The sequence below is a fragment of the Apteryx rowi genome, unplaced genomic scaffold (assembly GCF_003343035.1).
Source record: "Apteryx rowi isolate R43461 unplaced genomic scaffold, aptRow1 scaffold_50, whole genome shotgun sequence".
In the NCBI taxonomy this organism is placed as follows: domain Eukaryota; kingdom Metazoa; phylum Chordata; class Aves; order Apterygiformes; family Apterygidae; genus Apteryx; species Apteryx rowi.
The window spans coordinates 2,354,690-2,375,439 of NW_020450761.1; the positions used below are offsets into that span (position 1 = coordinate 2,354,690).

A 20,750-nucleotide genomic window follows, 5' to 3' on the forward strand; every position below is an offset into this window, starting at 1 on the left:
GAAAGTTTTTAGGAACTGTCAGGAGTAATCAACTGAGATAAATCTGTGGAGGGAAAGGATGTTGAGAGGAGTTGTGAAGCGCTGACAGATAACTTCGTACACTGCAAGCCTAAGGGTTGTGTGTGCCATCTAGCAGCAAGAAAGGAGCCTAGTAATAGGAGAGGAAATTTGGTGCTGCTCTTTATCCTAGAAGGTAAAAGACTATATGAAAAAGAGGGGCATATGCAAGGTTAAAAGTTTCTGTTGCAGATACTGACTGGAAGTTTCAAGCAATGAAATTTGTAGAGTGTAAACAAAAGCAAATGGGAAGATTTAAAGTAACATTTATTAGAAAATAAGATAACTTATAGGAAAAGGCTTTAAGAACAGAAAGAGTATAAATCAGTAAAACAGAATGACTCTGAAATAAAGTGTGAATGCACCAGTTATGCAGGTTTTCTTGTTCTGTGAGCTCTTGCACATTCTGAATTTTACAGTAGTCTCTGACCAGATGTATTTTCAATGAATCAAGTGTCATTCTTTTCTTATAGAAACTGCAGATGATTAAAGGGAAACCATAGCAATAATTTACAATTTTGAAATTTAGAATTTATTACCTAATATGCAATGTCCTCTAGATTAAATAGCCAGATCTTCATTGGGCTTCTGGTTTGTGTGTTTGCATTCATTCAAATATGAAAAATTTATATCTGAGTGCATAAAGTTGCACTTGAACAACCAGCCATCTGAATAACTGCATAGCTAATGACCCAATATGACTATGTGGCCATACTTTTGTACATACAAAAAAGGAAGGCAGTAAAAATGTAACCTTAAATATCATTTATTTTTGTCACTGTGTTGATAATTAAAAAGCTATTAGTCATTGCTTATTAAAAGTATCAGGAAAATTCCATTTGTTGACCACCTATTCCCTCTGTTGTAATAGTAACTCACAAATCTTGTTGCCTTAGTGTGTACAGCAATAAACAAAGATAGTAAACAGCTGACATCAGTGCACAAATGGTAAATGGAAAGGCAGGGCAAACTGCAACTTTTGAAACAAGCACCAAAAACAGTTTGCCATTTGAAAAGATTTAAGCGTTGTCTTAAAATCAATTTCAAGGCCTGTGGGGATCAGATCACAATAGCTTTGAAAGTAAGACCTAGATAAATAAATGTCAAATCCCTTTTTCCAAAACCCAGCTTCAGTAATCCATAGTCTGTCAGACAGATTGTAAAAAGCAACTTTGGACTTTGCAACTTAGAACTGATGGCTAAATTGGGATGAAGTTCTGTGGCTGAAAACAATTGCAGGGCTATTTTTTACAACACATGACCAAATTTTATGTGATTTATATATGTTATATGGTATAAAAGTAATTATGCATGTCTCCATGGAAGAGAAAATGGGTCTGCTAATGAGGAGGTAGAACTGACGCATGATGAGTTGGTACTGTGAAACATTTATTTGGGGTGAAAGGGTCTGTAAAATGAAGAAAAGTATATTGCTCTAGTGGAGGGTAACATGGAGAGAGAGTGAAGAAACTACTTAAAAGGAAGTGAGATTTGCCAGATTAGGAGAAGCAAAAAAAGATATCACAGGCAGCTCCTTTGCCTTTTCTTTTTATTATTAGCAGAGTATCAGATAGGAAGCTAATAGATGAGGGTATTTTATACATGCTTTAGTAAAAGAGGAGATCAAGACTTAGTTGAGAATATCTGACAGGGAGGTGCTCGATAACAGGTTAGATGCATCCAGGAGAATTTGCAGTGAAAATGCCTGTAACATCTATACAGTTCCTCCCCACTGTCCATCTGGAATGACTTAGCTGGGGGTAGTGGAACTTTCACTGTTTCAGTCCTCCTAGAATGGAAATAAAGACATTTAGGAGTTTGAGGAAGGGAGTGTAAATGAGGATCCATGTTGTCAATTCATCCACCTTGTCCTCATCTTATCCCTATTATATTGCACTCAGTTTTCAGGAAAGCGCCTGTGTAGTAGTTTTTGAGTCTTCGTTTGTTTTTTTYCCCTCTTATTCAGTGGAACCACACAGGATCCTGTAGGTCTTCTGGAGCTGAGGAAGCATTGATTCTGTGTGCAAAATACCACAAGTCTGAAAATCTGTCCAGATTTACATGTAAAAAGAACGATGACATTCAACAYTGTTCTGTAGCCAGAATTAAATGAGCCTTCTTAATTTGGTAGGCTGTCCTTATTGTAAGTCTGCATCTACAATTTGGGCATCTTTATTAGCTGTGTATTTATAACATTTTGTGACAATGTGACAAACAGCACAATATACTGGCATTCCAAAATAGGTACCAATTAATGCTCATATGATGTCTGTACATACATAATGAAAAGTAGCTTGCTTTTCTGTCATGGACTGGTGAATTCAATGACCCTGATTTTCCTTTTGCTGTAACAAATTTCAGGTTGTCTTAAGTCTGGGGGAATACAGCAAATACGCAAAACAGAGGCAAGAGGCAAAAGCATGAGAGCCTAACATATGTATTACAGAATGGGATATTTAGTTGATTATCTTTACTTGTTTTTATGGTTGGGCTTTGTTTTTTGTATAATATAATGAATGTTAAGATTTCTAGGGTTTGGGGGAGATTGGCTTTTTTGTGTTATTCCTGGAAAGTGCAGTTGTGTTTAAAATCCTTCTATCTCATCCTACCAGTTTAGGATCAGGAAGGATATTTACTGTTTTTAGATGACAACAGGATAGCATTTAGCCAGCGCCAGAAGAAGTGACACTAACTGACATTCATTGACCCTTTCACTGGTTTCTCATTTGCCATTTGGCTCTTCTTGTACATGCATGTGCCTTAGAAGGAGCGTGAGTACTGTCTGAAAGAAAAAACACAGCCCTTTTGTTGCTGAGGACTGTCATGTTTTCTGTAATGCCATTGTGGAACCAAGGTCTCTCCAAAAACAAGGAATATGTTCTGTTTTCCAAATTAGGTACACATACATAGTTATAAATATGCATATATGTATTTCCAGTTGCTTCCCATGACAAGGACCTGTGTATGAACAACACAGGAAATTTGTGTTCATAGTCTGGCTACATGCAAAAATGGTATGTGCGGTGATCACGTTTAACTTAAGAATTAAGGAGTTATGCTCCCAAATATAAAATTGCTAGAACATGTTCAGCTTGGTTAAAACAAGAAGCATTTAGTAAGAAATAAACCTGTCTAATGTGATTCTTACGGAAAGCTTCTTAATTTTAATTACAGGACACTTCAGGTTTTTGCATTACAACACTGTAGAAATCCATTGCTTTGAAAGGTACTTCTGCTTCAGTGAGTATCTTAGCCCCATAGAGAGGGATAAGTTGATCTGCAGTGCTGATTTTTGATCTGAGGGATTCAGTTGCCTAAACATGGCATCGAGTGCTCTTTGAGATGTGCTAGCATATCCTGCCTGACATCCAGCTGTTGCTCCTGAGTCACATCTGCCATCTCCTTTAGGCTATGCCAGGGCATCTCAGGTTGCAATAGATGCCGCTGTGTGGGCACCTGACTGGAGACTAGTGAGATCTGGATGGCTGTTCTGACCCTTGTTCCTTCCCTGCCTGGCACTCTTGATGTCTATGCTGGAGACGCCGTGAGTGTTTCATGTCTCAGATCTCATATCTGTTATTCCTCTGCCAGTTCGAAAGAGCCCTCTTTTTCTGTTTGCCCCAGTGTGAGAGAATATATACATATATATATATTTTTTAAGCTTGGCCTTGGTACCAATTTTAAGCCTGGGCTTAGTACCAGTTATGCATGGCATTACTTGTTAAGGGTTTTCTTAGGCAATATTACAGACTAGGGGCCTGATTCTGTGAGATGCAGAGAGCTTCCTGCAAGATGCTTGGCACTTGCAAACTTGCCTGAAAACTGAGGGGACTCAGGATCTGCCTGGATTAGGCTCTAAAATAATGAATTAGCTGCTTTCTACCATATCTGTCTCTATTCAAAGCCTCTTATTTTTCACTCCTCCTCCTCCTTCCCAGTGTTTCAGGAAATTACATATTTCTTTTTGACTTATTAGTCTTTGTAAGCATAAAACCATCAAGTGATCTTAGTTCATTATATTTTATCTGAAACAGTACAATTTACATTTCTTAGTTGACCACAAGAGGTTTAGCTAAGTGCTTGCTCTCTCCCACTCTCTTTCTATAAACCCATCTGTTTGCTCATGTCTCATATTTATTTCACACTTTGTTTCCCTTCTAGATCATGAAGCTATCTTTTTACAGCAACAAAAACATCCGTATAATGACTACAGAGACAGAAATTTATATTATGAATTGGACTCATTGTATACAACATCGGTAGGATCTTTCCTGCTGATCAGTTCTGTTGGGCAAGCATTCCCAGTGGTCCCCTGTGTTCCAGCCTCTTGGAAGCCTGAGGATTTACCTCTCTAGGAGCCTGTTTCCATAGCCCCTTCAATTTCTGTGGACTCAGCTGAAGCTAGGGCTCATGGATTATCTGTTGCAGTACAGTGTTTCTCAGACCAAATGGTGCTGCAAGTTCCTGTCACAGTATGGAAGCTTTCAGCAGCCAAATACTTATTTCATGTAGTTCTATGGGACAGAGTTTGGAGAGCAAATTTTCTTGTTGGGAAGGGGACTACATAAGCTAGAGAGCAGCTACTTGATCAGAGCTTAAGCTAAATGATCCTGTGTCAGAGTGAGCTACTGAGACTGCTGAATACATTAAATAAAATGAGGTCATTTAAAGTGTAAAATAAATAATACAAAAAGAATTATGCAGTACAAATCAGATTACATGCTTTCCTTTCAAACATCCTCATTAAGTAGCTGTCATCTACTTATTTACTGATCTTTATTCAGATTTTCAGATGCTGATATACATGTATACCTTTTACTTGATGAGAAAGCAATGTGTTATGAATTCGTATTTTATGAAATGTTACATTTATCAAAGATTTTTTAGGAGGAGGGAGAATGAAAATTATTTTTGTGCATGTTTCTCCTATGGCTCCTGTGTCTCCTATGTTAACAACAGAAGTTGCTTGTTAGCAAGAAAACAATAATAAAATAGTGAAGTTCTGTTTGGAAGTAAAGCCCTAGGATAAGTAAAATAGAGGTAGCTAAATCTGGGGTGTTCTGTTGTACTGTGTGATACAAGTACAATAGAACTGTTAAGCATTACAGGCATTGCCCCTTAGAGACACTGCTACTCAGTACTGTCGTAATGGAGGGAGAGGAAAAAGCCTTTGTGGAGACCAGGATCTAGATTCTTTAGTGGACAAGGCATACCAAATATTTGCCACTAAAAGTACAGACCTGAAGCTGAGATGGATCCTAACTTCTTTTTTTGTTTGTACCTGCAAAACTCCACTGATCATTCACATATAGCCAAACATCAAGCTTTTCTTCCCCAGCATTGCTGGTAAATAGCAACAAGAAACTGTGACCTGATTATTTAGATCAGCTTATACAACTGCAGAACACTTTCTAGGGAGTCTGCTTTGGCAATCAAGAAGCATAATCTGAAAGAAGAAGAAAAAGTGCAAAACCATTCCTACACTTGGCAGTCTCCAGCTTCTTTGAGAGCCCACTAGGGCTGTTGGCGACACAAGAAAATTAGAGCAGCTTTCCATTGCTGAAAGACGTAGGTGGAGAAATAGTCATACATAGCCTCTAAGCCTCATAATAAACTGACTGGCTACTACGCTGGTGTAAGTAAGACCTGGAGTTGCAAAGTGGGAAGAAGAAACTTACAGAAGCAAATTCCTCACCTCCAAAGGCCCAGTTCACCAACATCTCAGTCACCTTCCTTTTTCCATTGGGAATGGAGGTGCCACAGGTCTATGGCCCTTTGCAGATCCAGGTGTGAGCAAAGTCATCAGGGCAGGCACTGGAATGATCCTGGAATCCATGGCATTCATGTTCAGACTTGGAGTGACACTCCTGCACAGGTATCTGACCTAATCCAGGTTTAGGATAAATAAATTCGTGTGGTTATACTGCCTTTGCTCATGTAGAGCTCATTTGTGTATCTTTGCACTGCACCACCTGATAAGTCTACCTCTAAGTAACTATGTAACATGAAAACTGACATTTGCAAGCTAGAAATAAGTGAAAAAGTCTCTCTGCTGGCAACCCTGAACTAGCCCAGATTCTGTAGTGAAGAAGTCTTAAATGCCTCCTGAACAAAGCTGTGGATTAATTACTTCCTAATTTTCCATTTTTAAATCATGAACACAACAGACAGCACGGCTCATGGAGCCTTTCTTGTGGAAAGGTAAGGCTGGGTGGCAATGAACTGAAGTAGCTCAAAAGTCCTGGCCATCTTTCTGATGATAATAAGATTTAAAACATGACAACATAGGGGAAGAAACCCAGCAGGCTTGGAGTGTACCAGAGATGCTGGGATCTGGCAGAGTGATTTATTGTTTGTAGCACTTGTAGAATAATGTACACTTTATGAGTAACAACATGTTCTTTTGCAGCATGAAAATAACTGCTCAGAAACAAAACCCTGTCAGCAGCAGTAATGCTGTAGAATGAACTCCATAGCTGTATTTTATGCTGACATTTCTGTGTATGTGCTGGCATTTCAAGTAGAGCAATGGTGAGCAATTTGGCAGGAGCTGAAGGAGCTCTAAATAGGGGAATGTTTTCACATGGAGGGCATGAACTGCTAGTCCAGTAAAATACCTGCACAAAAACAATTAGTAAATGAATAATCACCCTGAGCATCACCCAAAGGCCTGGATTGTTTCCTTAACATTGGTATTATTTTCTTACTCCTTTCATTGTCCCAAGAGCTCAGCTCATTCAGTGTTTTTTATAAGCAAATTGGATCAAAAACCTCTAGACAGGTAGGACTGCTGTTAGTACTGAGCATCTCAAATTTCTGCTGCTCAAGCAGTTCTCTAGAAAAGTTATGCCTGAGTGTGTGTTCATGACCTCTGGTCTACCAACATTCACCAGCAAGATGTCAGTGAATTTTTTCATCTATTGCACACATGATTAATTAGCCTGTCAGCCTACCTCTTGCATTGGCTCCAGTGTTTTGGAAACAGGTGACGATTTTTGAAGGATTCAGCTTGATTGTTGAAGATGTTGCTCATAACTGGGGCAGTCATATTTTACTTGATTTTAAAGCCATCATGTTCACTGTGGAATCCACTCATTGCTGCTGCATTGCTTAGAAAAGTCCATCTAAAGTACATGTTCCTAGAGAACATGGTCTTAAAAATTAACTTTAAAAAGTGACAAGTGAAATGCAAACCTCCTTGCTCTACAAGCTGCCTGAAATAGAAGCATAGAAAGAATGAAAATTTTTCTAATTCTTTCCATTCATTATTAAACATTAAAATCCAATTCTGATAACATTATCAGATGATTCTTTAAGGGAGCAAGCATGTTTAGTGAATTTAAGGGTTTCTCGGCTGAATGCAACAATGGGGACTGGAGGCAGAGGGAAGTGGGTTGCTGCTGAGAGGAAATGCAAAGATACCTTGGAAGCTTATAGGTCATTTTTGTCCTCTTCCATGGCAGGGTGAGAGCATGAGAGATGCATCTGTACTGCAACTGCTACACAAACTGCCAAAGGCCTCTGCTATCACCTGTTTGAGGAAAAAAATCCAAACAATCTTTTCTGCTTTCCCAGGACCCAAAAGCCTCAGTGCTTCTACCCCCAAACTCTGGCTTTACCCAGTTAGCTTTTGTTAGGAAGATTGATGTTGCCAGTGCAGGCATCTGTCTAGGAGGAATTCAGAATAGAAGATGTTATGAAATTGAATAACATTTCAAAACAGAATTTTGTGTTAAAATTAATACAAAAATAAGTACATAAGGGATACCTTGCTAGTTATATTATTCATTTTCATATTTAATTCAGCAAAAAAAATAATTTTTTTAATTTACTTCAAGCTGCCGCAGAATTTCTAGTTCGCTACACCTGAAAGCTGCAAAATTTAGATAGTCCTTGCTAGCTACTGACTACATGGGTTCTTGCAGATAGTATGGAAGAGAACCAAAGGGCCCTAGAAGCTTCCTACTCGAGGCAGGAGAGCATATTAATTGTGAAAATGAGACTTGTATACTGGGCAAGATCTGGAGAACCTGCTAATTTAAAAACATGTCTGGAAGACAGGATTCCTGAATTCTGCCCCCATTGCGTAGGACAGACAATGCTCCCTGAATAAGCAGCTGTTATTAACGTTTTTGTCATTATTGCCAATGTTGAGTATGTGGCAACAAGCCTTATTTGGAGCTCTGCTGTAAACTTAAAAATCCCTCKCTGTTTAGAGGTCAGCTCATCCAAGATCTCTGAAAACTGCAGCCTTTTTTATATTGTGCTAAAATGCATGTGTCCCTGTGAGTACAGGTAGGGTTATTTTGGCAAATAAGGCAGAACTGAGCAAGGAGTTCTGGAGACAGAAGAGTTCAAAAACAGATTTTCTTTTTTAATGTTGACAGATTCTTCTAGTGTGCATGTGCCTGCATATAGGCATACAGGCCAAATGGTTAAAATAATGATTCAATAGTGTACAAATGGGTTCAATTGCTTGATATTTAAGCTGCGTAGTACGTGGGAATGAGCTACCTCAAAGGGCAGTGCTGAAATTCAGAAACAAGTTTTGCTCTTGCTATAGGCATGTGCCTAAAATTAATGGCTTAACTGGTGTACGTGCAGTCTGAGAAGTGGAAGAGCTTTCAACTAGATGGTTTCCTCTGAAATGGGTACCTYGAAGGGCATTCAGTAGAACTTGTTTCTGCCTTGCATTCTGTGAAAGTTGGTTTTGAATTTCTTTGTCAAACATTACGAGTGGTTGGAAGGCATCTAACTCCAGCCTTCGTTTGTTAGTGTTTTCTTCTTGGAGGGAAAGGAGATGTAATCTGAGCACAGCAGAAAATGCAGAAAACACTCATTCTCACGAATCACTTGAGCAAGATGGCTGGTAAGGAAGTGAGAGAGGGAGGAAGGGAAAGAGGAAGGAGATTGGGTCCATGAAGAGGATAAACAGAGATGGGATGCAGGGGCAAAGAGCAGAGAATCTGGGAAAGCTTTGTTTGGGTTAAGGGCACGGGGAAGGGTCACTATGTGGTTGAATTAGGGCAAACGGGAGAGTTCAGGATGAAGGCAGTTGTCAGCTCCACCTTCTCCTTTTCCTTGTGGGCTTGGATCTGGTGGGTCCTGTCCACCTGGAGTTGTTTAAATTCCCTTCCGGCTCCCCCAACAGTGTAGGATTTCAAGCATATGTACTTTTTGGCAGGCTTACCTGCCTGTTCTTCCCGTCTTCCCTTTGTAAGATGAGTTCTAAGGTTCCCTGCTCTTTCAGCCAAGATTTAGAGGGCAAGATGGGCTTACCATTTCAAGGCATCTCATCCTTCTGCCTGAGCATATTTGGGTCTGGGGACCTTCTTCCAGTCCTGACATGAGTCCAAAATTGGGACCCACCATTTTGGAAGCATGGATCCAGACAGGTAATGCAGAGACTAGAGTGAATAGCTGAGAACAAGCATACTTGATGCCTGTGTCGGAGGCTGTGGAGCACTGGCATGGGAGAGTGGATTGAAGTTAGTCCCTGGGATGTACCTCTGTTGGACAGATATGTTTGTTTCCATAGGGAGTTTCATTCAGCAAAACACAGAGCACTGAGCACTGAGGGTGAATGGGCTGCTTCAGTAAAACCACAGTGGCAGCTTTGTCAAATATCAGGTATCTTTAGGTTTAGGCTTTAGGTTATCTTCCCCCCCATTTGTTTTCCCTTCCCTTCTGGTAGGGCCTACATCCTCTCTTGAACTTATCTACCATAGCTGGATGAATGGAAACTATTTTGGTGATAGTTTTTGGTCCCCTGCATGATTTCTCCTGCAGGACTAGATCCCTTGATTTACTATCATCTTTTTTGTGGTGTCCATAAGATAAATTGTCTGCACTGGGCTTGAATGAAAAGCAGATTCTCTTAAGAGTTGGGGGATACTTATGCTATATAACTGTAGGCATTTAATTTAAGGGTCAAAATTAAGAACACAGGCCACCCCATAGAGCGAGTGGACAGACAGTCACTCTTCCAAAAGCATGCTTCAGGACATAAAGGTTGAGAGTTTACTTCTCCTCACTGACTGCTGATCACTCCAACATTAGGCTGCTAAAATGTGTCTGGTCAGAAGGCATGAAAATGCCCTCTGTGTCTGTAGGAGACACTTATATATTGTAATGTTTTGACATCAACACAAAGACTAATTCAGTCACCTTTGGTTTTGTTTTACCTTCTCTGTTTCATTTCCATCCTTCCTATGCTTGAATCATACATGGTATTTTTCTTCCATCCCATTCTTTTTCACTCTTTTCTTTGTGTCTCTGTTCTGTTTTGTCCATGTTTAGTATTCTTACTGATCAGAGAAATGAGAGCGCTGGGACTGCAATCTCTTTTCCCCATGAATCAAGGGAAAGACCCTTCTCCCTCTCCCTCTCCCAGGGCTTGAAATAATAGAGTGATTGGGAGATGGATTGTCATGGGGTAGGTTCAGTTTGCAACAGTTGTTTATCTTCCCTATCTTACCCATTTTTTCCTCYGTGCTGGGTGGACATCCTACGTAAATGGCTGAATTTGAAGATTTCACAATGTGTTAAAATTTGGAGTACTTCTACAATATATTTCAGTAAAGGGAACTGACTGTATCCTAAGCAATAAAAAACTAGCAGAACCTAAAAGATTAAAAGTTTTTCCCCACAGAATTATTATTACTTATAATGGGAACATATAGGAACACATTCAAACACCTAATATCCATTCATATGAACCTGTGAATGGCCCCAAAAGGGACATAAGGACAGATACACCCATCCATTTATTAGGAAAAAAGCCCAAGCAAATCATCATGAACATCTGGATGTGAAACTGGGCCAAGAGTGGCATCACACAATGAGACTTTCTAATTTCCAGTTAGAAAACCAGTTGCTACATTTTGTACTAAATCAAGCATATTAATCATCTGGGTGGGAAGCTGCTAAGTATAGAATTGCAATGATCAGTAGGACAGATCAGAAAGAGAAGATACTAGTATCGGTGTTAGAGAGGGAACAGAACTCATGCTGAAAATGGCTTTCCTCACTGCAGTGATACACAGATCCACCAGAACACCTGAATCATAATTCTGTAATTTGCAAGGATATGGTAACTCATTAGGTTTTTCACGCTTCTGATTTTGGCAACAGAAATGAGACAATCTGTTTAATTTCCTGGGTGAGAGGAATAAACAGTGCTGTTTTAAAATATTACACAGTCTGTCACTTTTGCATGTGATAGTACCATTCACTTAGGCCAGCTGTGGGTGCAAAATCATGACCAGAAACAGATATTTAAAAAAAAACTCGATTTCAATGATTGGTTATTCTGAAATATATCAGTTTAAGGACTGGAGAAGAGTACATTGTAAAAGTATTCTGAATTTTAACACATTGTAAAATCTTCAAACTTGCTATCCTGAACAAAATTCTCTAATTTTGGGGAGAATGCATTATCTAACATGGCTACCTTCCCCTACCATGCAGTAGAAATGTGCAGATAACTTCACAGAAACAATAAGCAAATACTGTTTAAGGTACAAAGAGAAGTGGGCAGCAAAAGTTCATGGAAGAGCAGAGAAAGGTTGTTTTGTGTTATGGAGATACAGGTAAGAATCCCATACTTTCAGGTATTTAGTCAGACCAAAATTCTGATTTTTTAGGATTCTCACAGTGATAATACTTTCACTGTACATCTCTAGCAAGTGCAGTAACACTAGATAACTCAATATCTGTCTAATGGAAACAAATAGCTATGGACACGTCAGAATAATTAGTGTTGAGTCAAGTTAATTTGATTTGTTCATTTAACAAATTGAATTGTTTCAGCTAATTACGTAGCATGGCATAAATGCGATGAGGGATGTTCAAACAAGAAACCTATTCCTTTCCCCTGCCTTCCCCCCCCCCCCCAATTAATGAAACTGTTAAAGAAGATGTCTTCTCAGGGTGTGCTAACAGTGTCCAGCTTCACGCACTGAACTTTGCAATATCTGTTATGGTGCAGCTCTTCCTGGGCTTCCTGCTTGATTGACTGATGYGGCATCCTCCCCAGCACTAAAGTATTCTCTGGAGGAACCTACCGTAGCTACTTTCCCCTGCTGCAACTGGAGCAGCCTGCCTTTCTCCAGTAGACAGAGATATCTGAACTAGGTGCATAAGATTGTGTCCCTACCTCCCATAATTATGATGAAGAAATGGACAAAATAAAGGACAGTTCTAGTGCTGTTTCAGTTTTTTGGGCTATCACCTCTTCTAAGTGGAAATGATAATGGCTTAACAGGTTATGAATATTGAAGTCTATTGATGATAAGTAGAGAAAAATGTAAAATTCAACTTTTCTGGAGTTATATAGAAAATACTTTGAGTGAAATTACCCATCTCCCTTTTGTCCTCTGCAGTATGTCCTTTAATAGTTTGTAATAATTTCACTCTGTTCTAATTTAGATTTGTCCTTGAAAGTTTTGACATCTAAAGCTGGCAACATGTACAGCAGCCAAATTATTTGCATGTCTTTCTGATTTTTTGAAATCTAAACTCTTTTCAAAACTATTTTTAGCACTAATCCCTTTACTTCAGAGAACTTGCAGAAGAATGTTTTAGATGTTTCTGGTTTAACCAGTGTTTCTTTGTCCCACTTCATTCCTTATGAAACAGCATTTTCATGACATAAAGGTAGCAAAGCACCAGGCTGAGTTCAGACCCTGGTTCTGCTTGGTGGGTTACAAATACACAGTAAGATATTTCTTGCTTAGAAAACCTGAAATAAAAACTGGAAGCAAAGYGTGAGAGAAATGCTGTCCATATTGTTGTATAATGATACTTTAACATAGGTTGGAGAGCTGAGTTAGTGTTGAATCTGTATTGCTGTGATTGACCTCTTCTCAGTTTGTTTTGCCCAAGTTTTGATCCCCTGTTGACCTCACTGCATGTCTTGGTGTGTACTTTGGTTCTCCTTGGACACATGTGGAATGGTTCCTTTATCAAGGAAACTTAAATGCAGTCATGACACTGTTACCAGAGGTAGTTTAATGCAGCCTTTAAAGATATGAATGCTCTGTCCATATGGAAAAGTGTCAGGCCATGCAAAGATGCCCATGTAAAGTCTAAACGGGTTATCTTGAGGGCAAGAAGCAGTAGAATTGGCTGGTGTGGTACTCTAACTTGGTTAATACAGCCTGTTTTTGCATATATAATGATTAAGTAGAGTGCCATATTCATGTTCTGTGTGGACAAACTCAAAAGCTAATCCCCACAAATCAGGAGGAAAGCGTGGGTTTTTTGCTAAGCTGTGTCTATTTTATTGTTTCTGTATTTTCCCAGTCTCTATCTCTCTCTTTTTTTAATCTGTGTATTGCATCCCATCTCTTCTGTGTTTTGTAAGCCTCTGGGGCACTGCTGTCCCTGCTTCATGCCTCCATAGTGCCTGTCAGGGACTCATACCTGGGATTCCAGGTTCTACCAAGATGTAGTAAGTACAAGAGTAACCTCAGTCTCCTGAATCTCTTCATCCAAAGCATTAGCTGTAATACCACCAAATGTATGATCAATTGCATGTATGAGCTTTACTACTAAAATAATTGTGTGCACTGTAAATTATAAATCATGGCACAGTAAGATGTGGGAATTGCTTTGATAATAGGCAGCAGTGTCAGGTTCCAGCACGTCTCTGACAGAAAGTAGCTGAGCACTGCAGAATGGATTCACTGACTAAACTCTCTCTGCACTTCAGAGAAAACATCTTGTGTTCATCCTAATCTATGTTTCATGTCTGTGACTTTAAATTATGATTTAAAGTGCTCTGTCAGAGCATGTTTCATTTCACAAGAAAACTTTTAAAACATTAATTAATAAAAAGCCTCATGCCTTCCTCTTGCTACCATAGTATGAGTGTAAACCTTCAGAACCTTGTAATTTAGGGCAGCAGTTAAAATGAGGGTGTTCCTGAAATCATAGAATCACTGAGGTTGGAAAAGACTTCCAGAGATCATCTAGTCCAACCCCCTGCTCAAAGCAGGGGCAACTGGAGCAGGTTACTCAGGACAGTGTCCAGCCAGCTTTTGAATATCTCCAAGAATAGAGACTTCACAACTTCCCTGGGCAACCTCTTCCAGTGTTTGACCCCCTCACAGGCCAAAAGCTTTTTTTCTTACATTTAAGTGGAATTTCTTGTATTGCAATTTGTTCCCATTGCCTCTCATTGCCTCTCATGGCCTTTATCTTGCACTGTGCACCACTGAGAAGAGTCTGTCACTGTCTACTTTACTGGGAGTGAAGTTTGGTTTTTTTTCCAGTCTACAGAACCTCTTCCAGTCACCAGGACCTTTCAAAGATTATCAAGAGTGGCTTTGCAGTGACATTGGCCAGCTCCTTCAGCACTCGTGGGTGCATCCTGTCAGGGCCCATAGACTTGTATATTTCCAACTGTTTAAATGTTCCCTAACCTGATTTTCCTCCACCCAGGGTAAGTCTTCCTTCCTCCAGACTTTCCTTCTGGTCTCAGGGGCCTGGGATTCCTTAAGGCCAGTCTTACCAGTAAAACCAAAGTGAAGAAGGCAGTAAGTATCTTGGTCTTCTCCATGTCCTTTGTCACCAGGTCCACTGCACCATTCAGCACTGGGCCCACGTTTTCCCTTGCCTTCCTTTTGCAGCTGGTGTACATGTAGTTCTTCTTGTTGCCCTTCGCATCCCTTGCCAGATTCAACTCCAGGTGCGCTTTGGCTTTCCTAACCCCATCCCTGCATGCTCAGACCATGTCTCTGTAGTCCTCCTGGGTCACTTGTCCCTGCCTCCACCTCTTGTACACATCCTTTTTATGTCTGAATTTAGTCAGGAGCTCCTTGTTCATYCCTGCAGGCCTCCTGCCACCTTTGCTTGTTTTCCCGCATGTCAAGATGGACTATTCTTGAGCTTGGAGGAGGTGATCCTTGAAAATCAACCAGCTCTCCTGGACCCCTCTTCTCTCCAGGACTGCTTCCCCTGGGATTCTTCCAAAGAGATCCCTGAAGAGGCCAAAGTCTGCTCTCCTGAAGTCCAGGGTTATGGCCCTGCTAGTTCCCTTGTTCCCTCCCCTCAGGATCCTGAATTCCACTGTCTCATGGTCACTGCAGCCAAGACTGCCCCTTCCCTTCACATCCCCAACCAGTTTTTCCTTGTTTATGAGGCCCAGCAGAGCCCCTCTCCTTGCCAGCTCCTCAGTCACCTGTGTCATTGTATCATCAATGCACTCCAGAAACCTGAATTGCTTGTGCCCTGCTCTGTTGTCAGTCCAGCAGATACTGGGGTGGTTCAAGACTCCCATGAGGACCAGGGCCTGTGAAAGTGAAGCTTATTCCGGTTATCTGAAGAAGGCCTCATCTATTTCACAGAACCACAGAATGGTTGAGGTTGGAAGGGATTTCTGGAGATCAAGTAGTCCAACCCCCCTGCTCAAACAGGATCACCTTGACCACATTGCCCAGGACCGTGTCCAGACAGTTTTTGAATCTCTCCAAGGGATGGAGACTCCACAACCTCTCTGGGCAACCTCTTCCAGTGCTCTGTTACCCTCACTTAAGAAGTTTTTCCTTATGTTCAGATGGAACTTCCTGAGTTTGTGCCCGTTGCCTCTCCTTCTATCACTGGGCACCACTGAAAAGGTTCTGGCCCCATCCTCCCTACACCCTCCCTACAGATACTTATAGGCATTGATTTGATCCCCCCTCAGTCTTCTCCAGGCTGAACAGGCCCAGCTCTCTCAGCTTTTCCCCATATGACAGACGCTCCAGTCCCTTCATCATCTTAGTAGCCCTTTGCTGGACTTGCTCCAGTAGCTCCATGTCTCTCTTGTATTGAGGAGCCCAGAACTGGCCACAGTACTCCAGATGCAGCCTCACCAGGGCTGAGTAGAGGGGGAGAATCACCTCCCTCGACCTGCTGGCAACACTCTTCCTAATGCACCCCAGGATACCTTTGGACGCCTTTGCCACAAGGACACATTGCTGGCTCATGGTCAACTTGTTGTCCACCAGGACTCCCAGGTCCTTCTCTGCAGAGCTGCTTTCCAGCAGGTCAGCCCCCAGCCTGTACTGGTGCATGGGGTTATTCCTCCCTAGGTGCAGGTCTCTGCCCTTGCCTTTATTGAACTTCATGAAGTTCCCCTCTGCTCATCTCTCCAGCTTGTTGAGGTCCTTCTGAATGGCAGCACAGCCCTCTGGGGTATCAGCCACTCCTCCCAGTTTTGTATCATCAGCAAACTTGATGAGGGTGCACTCTGTCCCTCCATGCAGGTTATTGATGAAGAAGTTGAACAAGACTGGACCCAGTCTTGACTCTTGGGGTGCACCAGTAGCTACAGGCCTCCAGCTAGACTTTGTGCCACTGATCACAAGCCTCTGAGCTCTACCATTCAGCCAATTCTCAATCCACCTTACTGTCCACTCATCTAGCCTGCACTTCCTGAGCTTGCCTATGAGGATGTTATGGATGATTTCCTCCTTGTGAATCCATGCTGACTACTCCTGATCACCTTCTTGTCCTTCATATGCTTGGAAATGGTGTCCAGGATGAGCTGCTCCATCACCTTTCTTCCTGACCAGGTGTTCTGTAGCAGACACCTGCCACAACATTGCCCATTTTGGTCTGTCCACCAGTCCTGACCCCTAAGCCCTCACCTGGCTCATCATCTATCCCTAGGCAGAGCCCCACGCATTCCTGCAGCTCTCGCATATAGGGCAACCCCCCTTCTTGCTGTCCCGGCCTGTCCTTCCTAAAGAGCCTGTAGCCAGCCAGGGCAGTGCCCTGGTCATCTGAGTTATTCCACCTCGGTCTGCAGTCCAAAGGAGATTGTGGCCCTGCAAATGCTCACAGACCTCTAATTCTTCCTGTTTGCTCCCATGCAGCAGCATCAGTGCATGGGCACTTCAGAGGCACCAGCTGTGCTGGTTTCCCAGAGGAGCTACCGGAGCTCTCCCTGCCATGCTGTCCTTTCGCTGTCCTTTCGGCACTTCCCATTTATATGCATACACCTGAGACGGGCCCCATTCAGCTCTTATGAGGTCTCCTGCCCACATCACCTGCACCCTTTGCTTACCAACCCGGGCCACCACTTCCTCACTTGTCTGCGGGTTGTCACCTCTCTGCCCCATTGTCCCCAGTTTAAAACTCTCCTCACCAGGTTGGCCAGGCTGTTGGCAAAGATGCTTTTGCCCCATTTTTCATTCCTACTCGAGGCAATTTTAGACCAATGAAGCCATATGCAAAGCCATATATGACTTAGATGCAAAAAAGGCTGATACAACAGGGGATGATGAAGAGTGTTTTTGAGAAGAAAGGTGGTGAGAGATAAAAGGCAGTAAGTAGGGAAGTAGCTCCATCTTAGTCAATTAAAGTAATTCAAAAGAAAAAGAATATGAAGCAGTTTGCACTTCTGAAATTTATTTAAACTCTGATAAGAAATATCTGTATTTTAAAGATCTCAACTGTGTGCTGTTAACAGAATGTGACTAGACTTGTGTGTGTGTAGACACACAGATATGCATACATGTGGATAGCAAAAGAAAGTACTTAATGAATAAAAATTATTCTTTGATTCTGTTTTAAAAATAAAAGAATCCACAATGTGTATAACCCACCCTGTGTATGATCATCAAACAGAAACATTTATACAGCATTTCTCACACAGCGTTTTTAAATGATGAACACCAAATGTAGAGTCAAATTCTGTTCTATGACCTTGCAAGGGACAGCTTATCGCAGACTGTGTTTTAACAGTCTTTCTTACACCCATGTGCATGATTAAATGGTAGAAATGCCAATTGGATGATAATGTAGTATCATTTCTGGAAGTATTGGCTTTTAAAGTTAATCTTCAATGGGATGCTTTACTGTAGGCATGGGAATGCATTAGATAACCCTGGCATGCAGAAAGTATTTTAAGACCCACATAATTTTGAAACACCCTTTAATATTCAGTGAAGGTCGTGATACATTCCATTTACATAAGATCAGAAGCAAACCTTCCAGGGTTATTTTACTTCTCAGGATAGATGCCAAATTGGTAGCCCACAGTGATGTCTTTTGTTTTTCTACAGGAGAGTTAAAGTGGCAGTACAAGCTTTTCCACACTGACATCTCAGTCTTGTTGTAAAGCGATCACCTCACAAAGGTGCCAAGGAGAATAATATAACTCTATTCAAATACTTACCTTTTAGCTGGGATTTTCAAAACAAATGCTGACAGGTAATAACGTGTGCTATTATGGATTCTGGGATTTTGGAGTGTTTGACTACAAACAAGACCAAGATCAGAAAATCCTCTCGAGTTCCTAAATTTCAACTCTCTGGTGCTGCTAGGACTGTCCAGAATCAGCCTGTTTAACTAAAGGCAACACAGTCTGCACCTACTTCTGTTATCAATTTCTATTTATCCATTAATGATACAACAGAGTTTGAATAGATGCTTCCTTAAGCTTTACATTTAATCAACATCATTTTTATATCCACAAAAAAAATGTTGACCATTTGTAATTCAGAGATTTGGAAATGGAATGSTGTAATACACAGTGTACATACAGGTTTCCACATTGAGTTAGCTGCTTATTTCTCTTTGCTCTGGAAGAAGCACATATAACATTAGATTCAAAATAATTCCGTGAAATATATCTGATCCCTTTATGCAACAACCTGCTACTGGGGTGAGAGGAGAAAAGCAAATCCTGACCTTGATGTCAAAATGATGTAAATTACTTTTCATATGTTGACTTGGGTAACAAGCGATGCATGAAAACAAAAGCACAATGCCCAGAGTAGTGGCAGTGAATATTTTATCTTACTGACAAAAAGCAACAAGAGACTAAATCCTTAAAGCATATGCTGTGCTGACAATGTCCTCTCATTGTGACAGTAATGGTATTTGCGATCCCAGCTGCACTCAAGCCTGTGCTATAAAAGCACCCATTTCTCAGAACGCATGTTGCTACCACTTACTCTTTGCTGGCCCTTAGCCAGAGGAATGAGCTGTGGTCTGTTGTTCATGTTGCCGTGTATAAAGGGATGTTTAAACAATTCTTTTTTTGCCCTAAATGAAACTGGAGACCTTTTGACATCATTAGTGCTTCTGAAATCTTCACAGTACCAAAAAGTAACTTTAGGTAACTGAACACGCCTTATTTTGTATATAAACCAGCCTTTCTCTGGCTTTGTACAAAGATACAAACTAAATGCCTTTCTAACATTGGGGAGCTGGAGCTGCACCCAAACCTAGAAGCAGGAGTCCTATGGCTTTTGCGAAGCCATACCCTTCTTTGCTTAGTGGGTTCTTAAGGCAAGTAGATTTTCTGATTGTGTCCCTCTGTTTGTGCTGTGTTCGTGCTGGAGCACACACCTATAATATGGAGTATAGAATGTAATTTTGCTGTGATTCAGTAGACTGTAGGTAGTGAAAATATTTAGAGAGTGACTCATGACCTTGACTAACAAGCATTCATCATTTTTTGTTGGAGATTGTTTTAATTAAATCTAAGAGTTGATTACAGATAAAGGAAGATGCTGCTATGGGAATATGTTATAATGTGTATGTTCTCTAATTTTTTATAGCACCCAATTGTTCAGCATTCTCTCTAGGCTGAGACGTGAGATTCAAAGGGAATTAGAGAATGTTGCTTTTAAATTAGGGAATTACTGCCTCATGGTTACCATTCTGTCATCAATAACATTAGACTATCCTTCATATCTGAGCTTTTTCTCCTGTCTTTTGTCAGCTTGTAAGGTTTCTACAGTCTCTGTATAAGATTGTTCCCCATTCCTGCTTCCATTCTCAATCCAGATATTTTGTGTGGAGTCCTAACACTCCCACACTGATTTGTTGTTTCCTACTTACTTAACATTCAAGCAATTCAAGAAGTTTTAGGTGATTCACTAATGCAAGTCCATAGTAGCATTTCAAGACATGCTGGTTCTGCTTTGGAGAGACAGCATGTGGAGAACTTAGGTGGAGAGCTCTAGAAAAAGTGGGAGAGTGGCATGGCAGGTGAAAAAATATGTTCAGGAGATCTGTGGATTGGGGTGTGATGGAGAAGGGATAAGCATAAGGCACAAATTAAATCCTGGAATTATGCCTAATGGTTGGGTTGGTAAAGCTGAGTGCAACAGCAGATTAGCCTACTCAGCCATCTGAGCAAAAATTCTTTCAACAAGAAACTTTTAGCTCTAGTTAAGAAGCTGCAAACTTGCCCCCTGCTCTTGTAGCCTGACTGGGAAAGTAGGGTAAAGCCCTGTTTCTAGCTTCATGCTTTTGGCCACCCCTTTGTGATCAGTGGGGAATATCTATTTGATTTTATCCTGGTGATTTGTTCAGAAATGTCTGTCAGGAAGAGGGCAGAACAATTACATGCTTACCAACCTCTTGCTAAATGTGATCAGTCAGATTCTGCATTATCCAGATGTGAGAGCAGCAAGTGGGTCCCTTCCACCTCTGTCTTGTTCTTAGGTCCGGTCTCCCATTTCAGACCTGCTGCCAGGTGGCAGGTCACCCAGTACCCCTCTGGAGCTGGTTTTAGACTGTATGGCAATTACCACAGCCTGAGAGTAAAAACTTCTCTTTTACGCCTATCCTTGATGGTAGATGCTGCATAGACCATCTGTTAGAAGTGTGGCTACTCAGGTAGATATTCCCAGTTTAGCTTTAATCCAGTAAATTGGGATACCAGTGGCTGTTAAATCTCAGTAGCACAC

At 41.1% G+C, this 20,750-nt stretch overlaps 1 protein-coding gene across 4 annotated transcripts in view; it reads left to right on the plus strand.

The window, feature by feature from the left end:
• The window catches only part of KCNG2 (potassium voltage-gated channel modifier subfamily G member 2), a 58,727-nt gene that overhangs the window by 14,368 nt on the left and 23,609 nt on the right, over positions 1-20,750 (plus strand). Inside the window, exons 1-2 of one of the 4 annotated variants that reach the window (XM_026079792.1) lie at positions 3,507-3,601; positions 4,219-5,932. The exons of 2 other annotated variants lie outside the window; for them this stretch is intronic. The gene's annotated coding sequence lies outside the window, so the exon portion shown is untranslated. Of the gene's footprint in view, positions 1-3,506; positions 3,602-4,218; positions 5,933-20,750 lie in introns of those variants that run through there. One more of the 4 variants, XM_026079789.1, reaches the window with a different exon arrangement.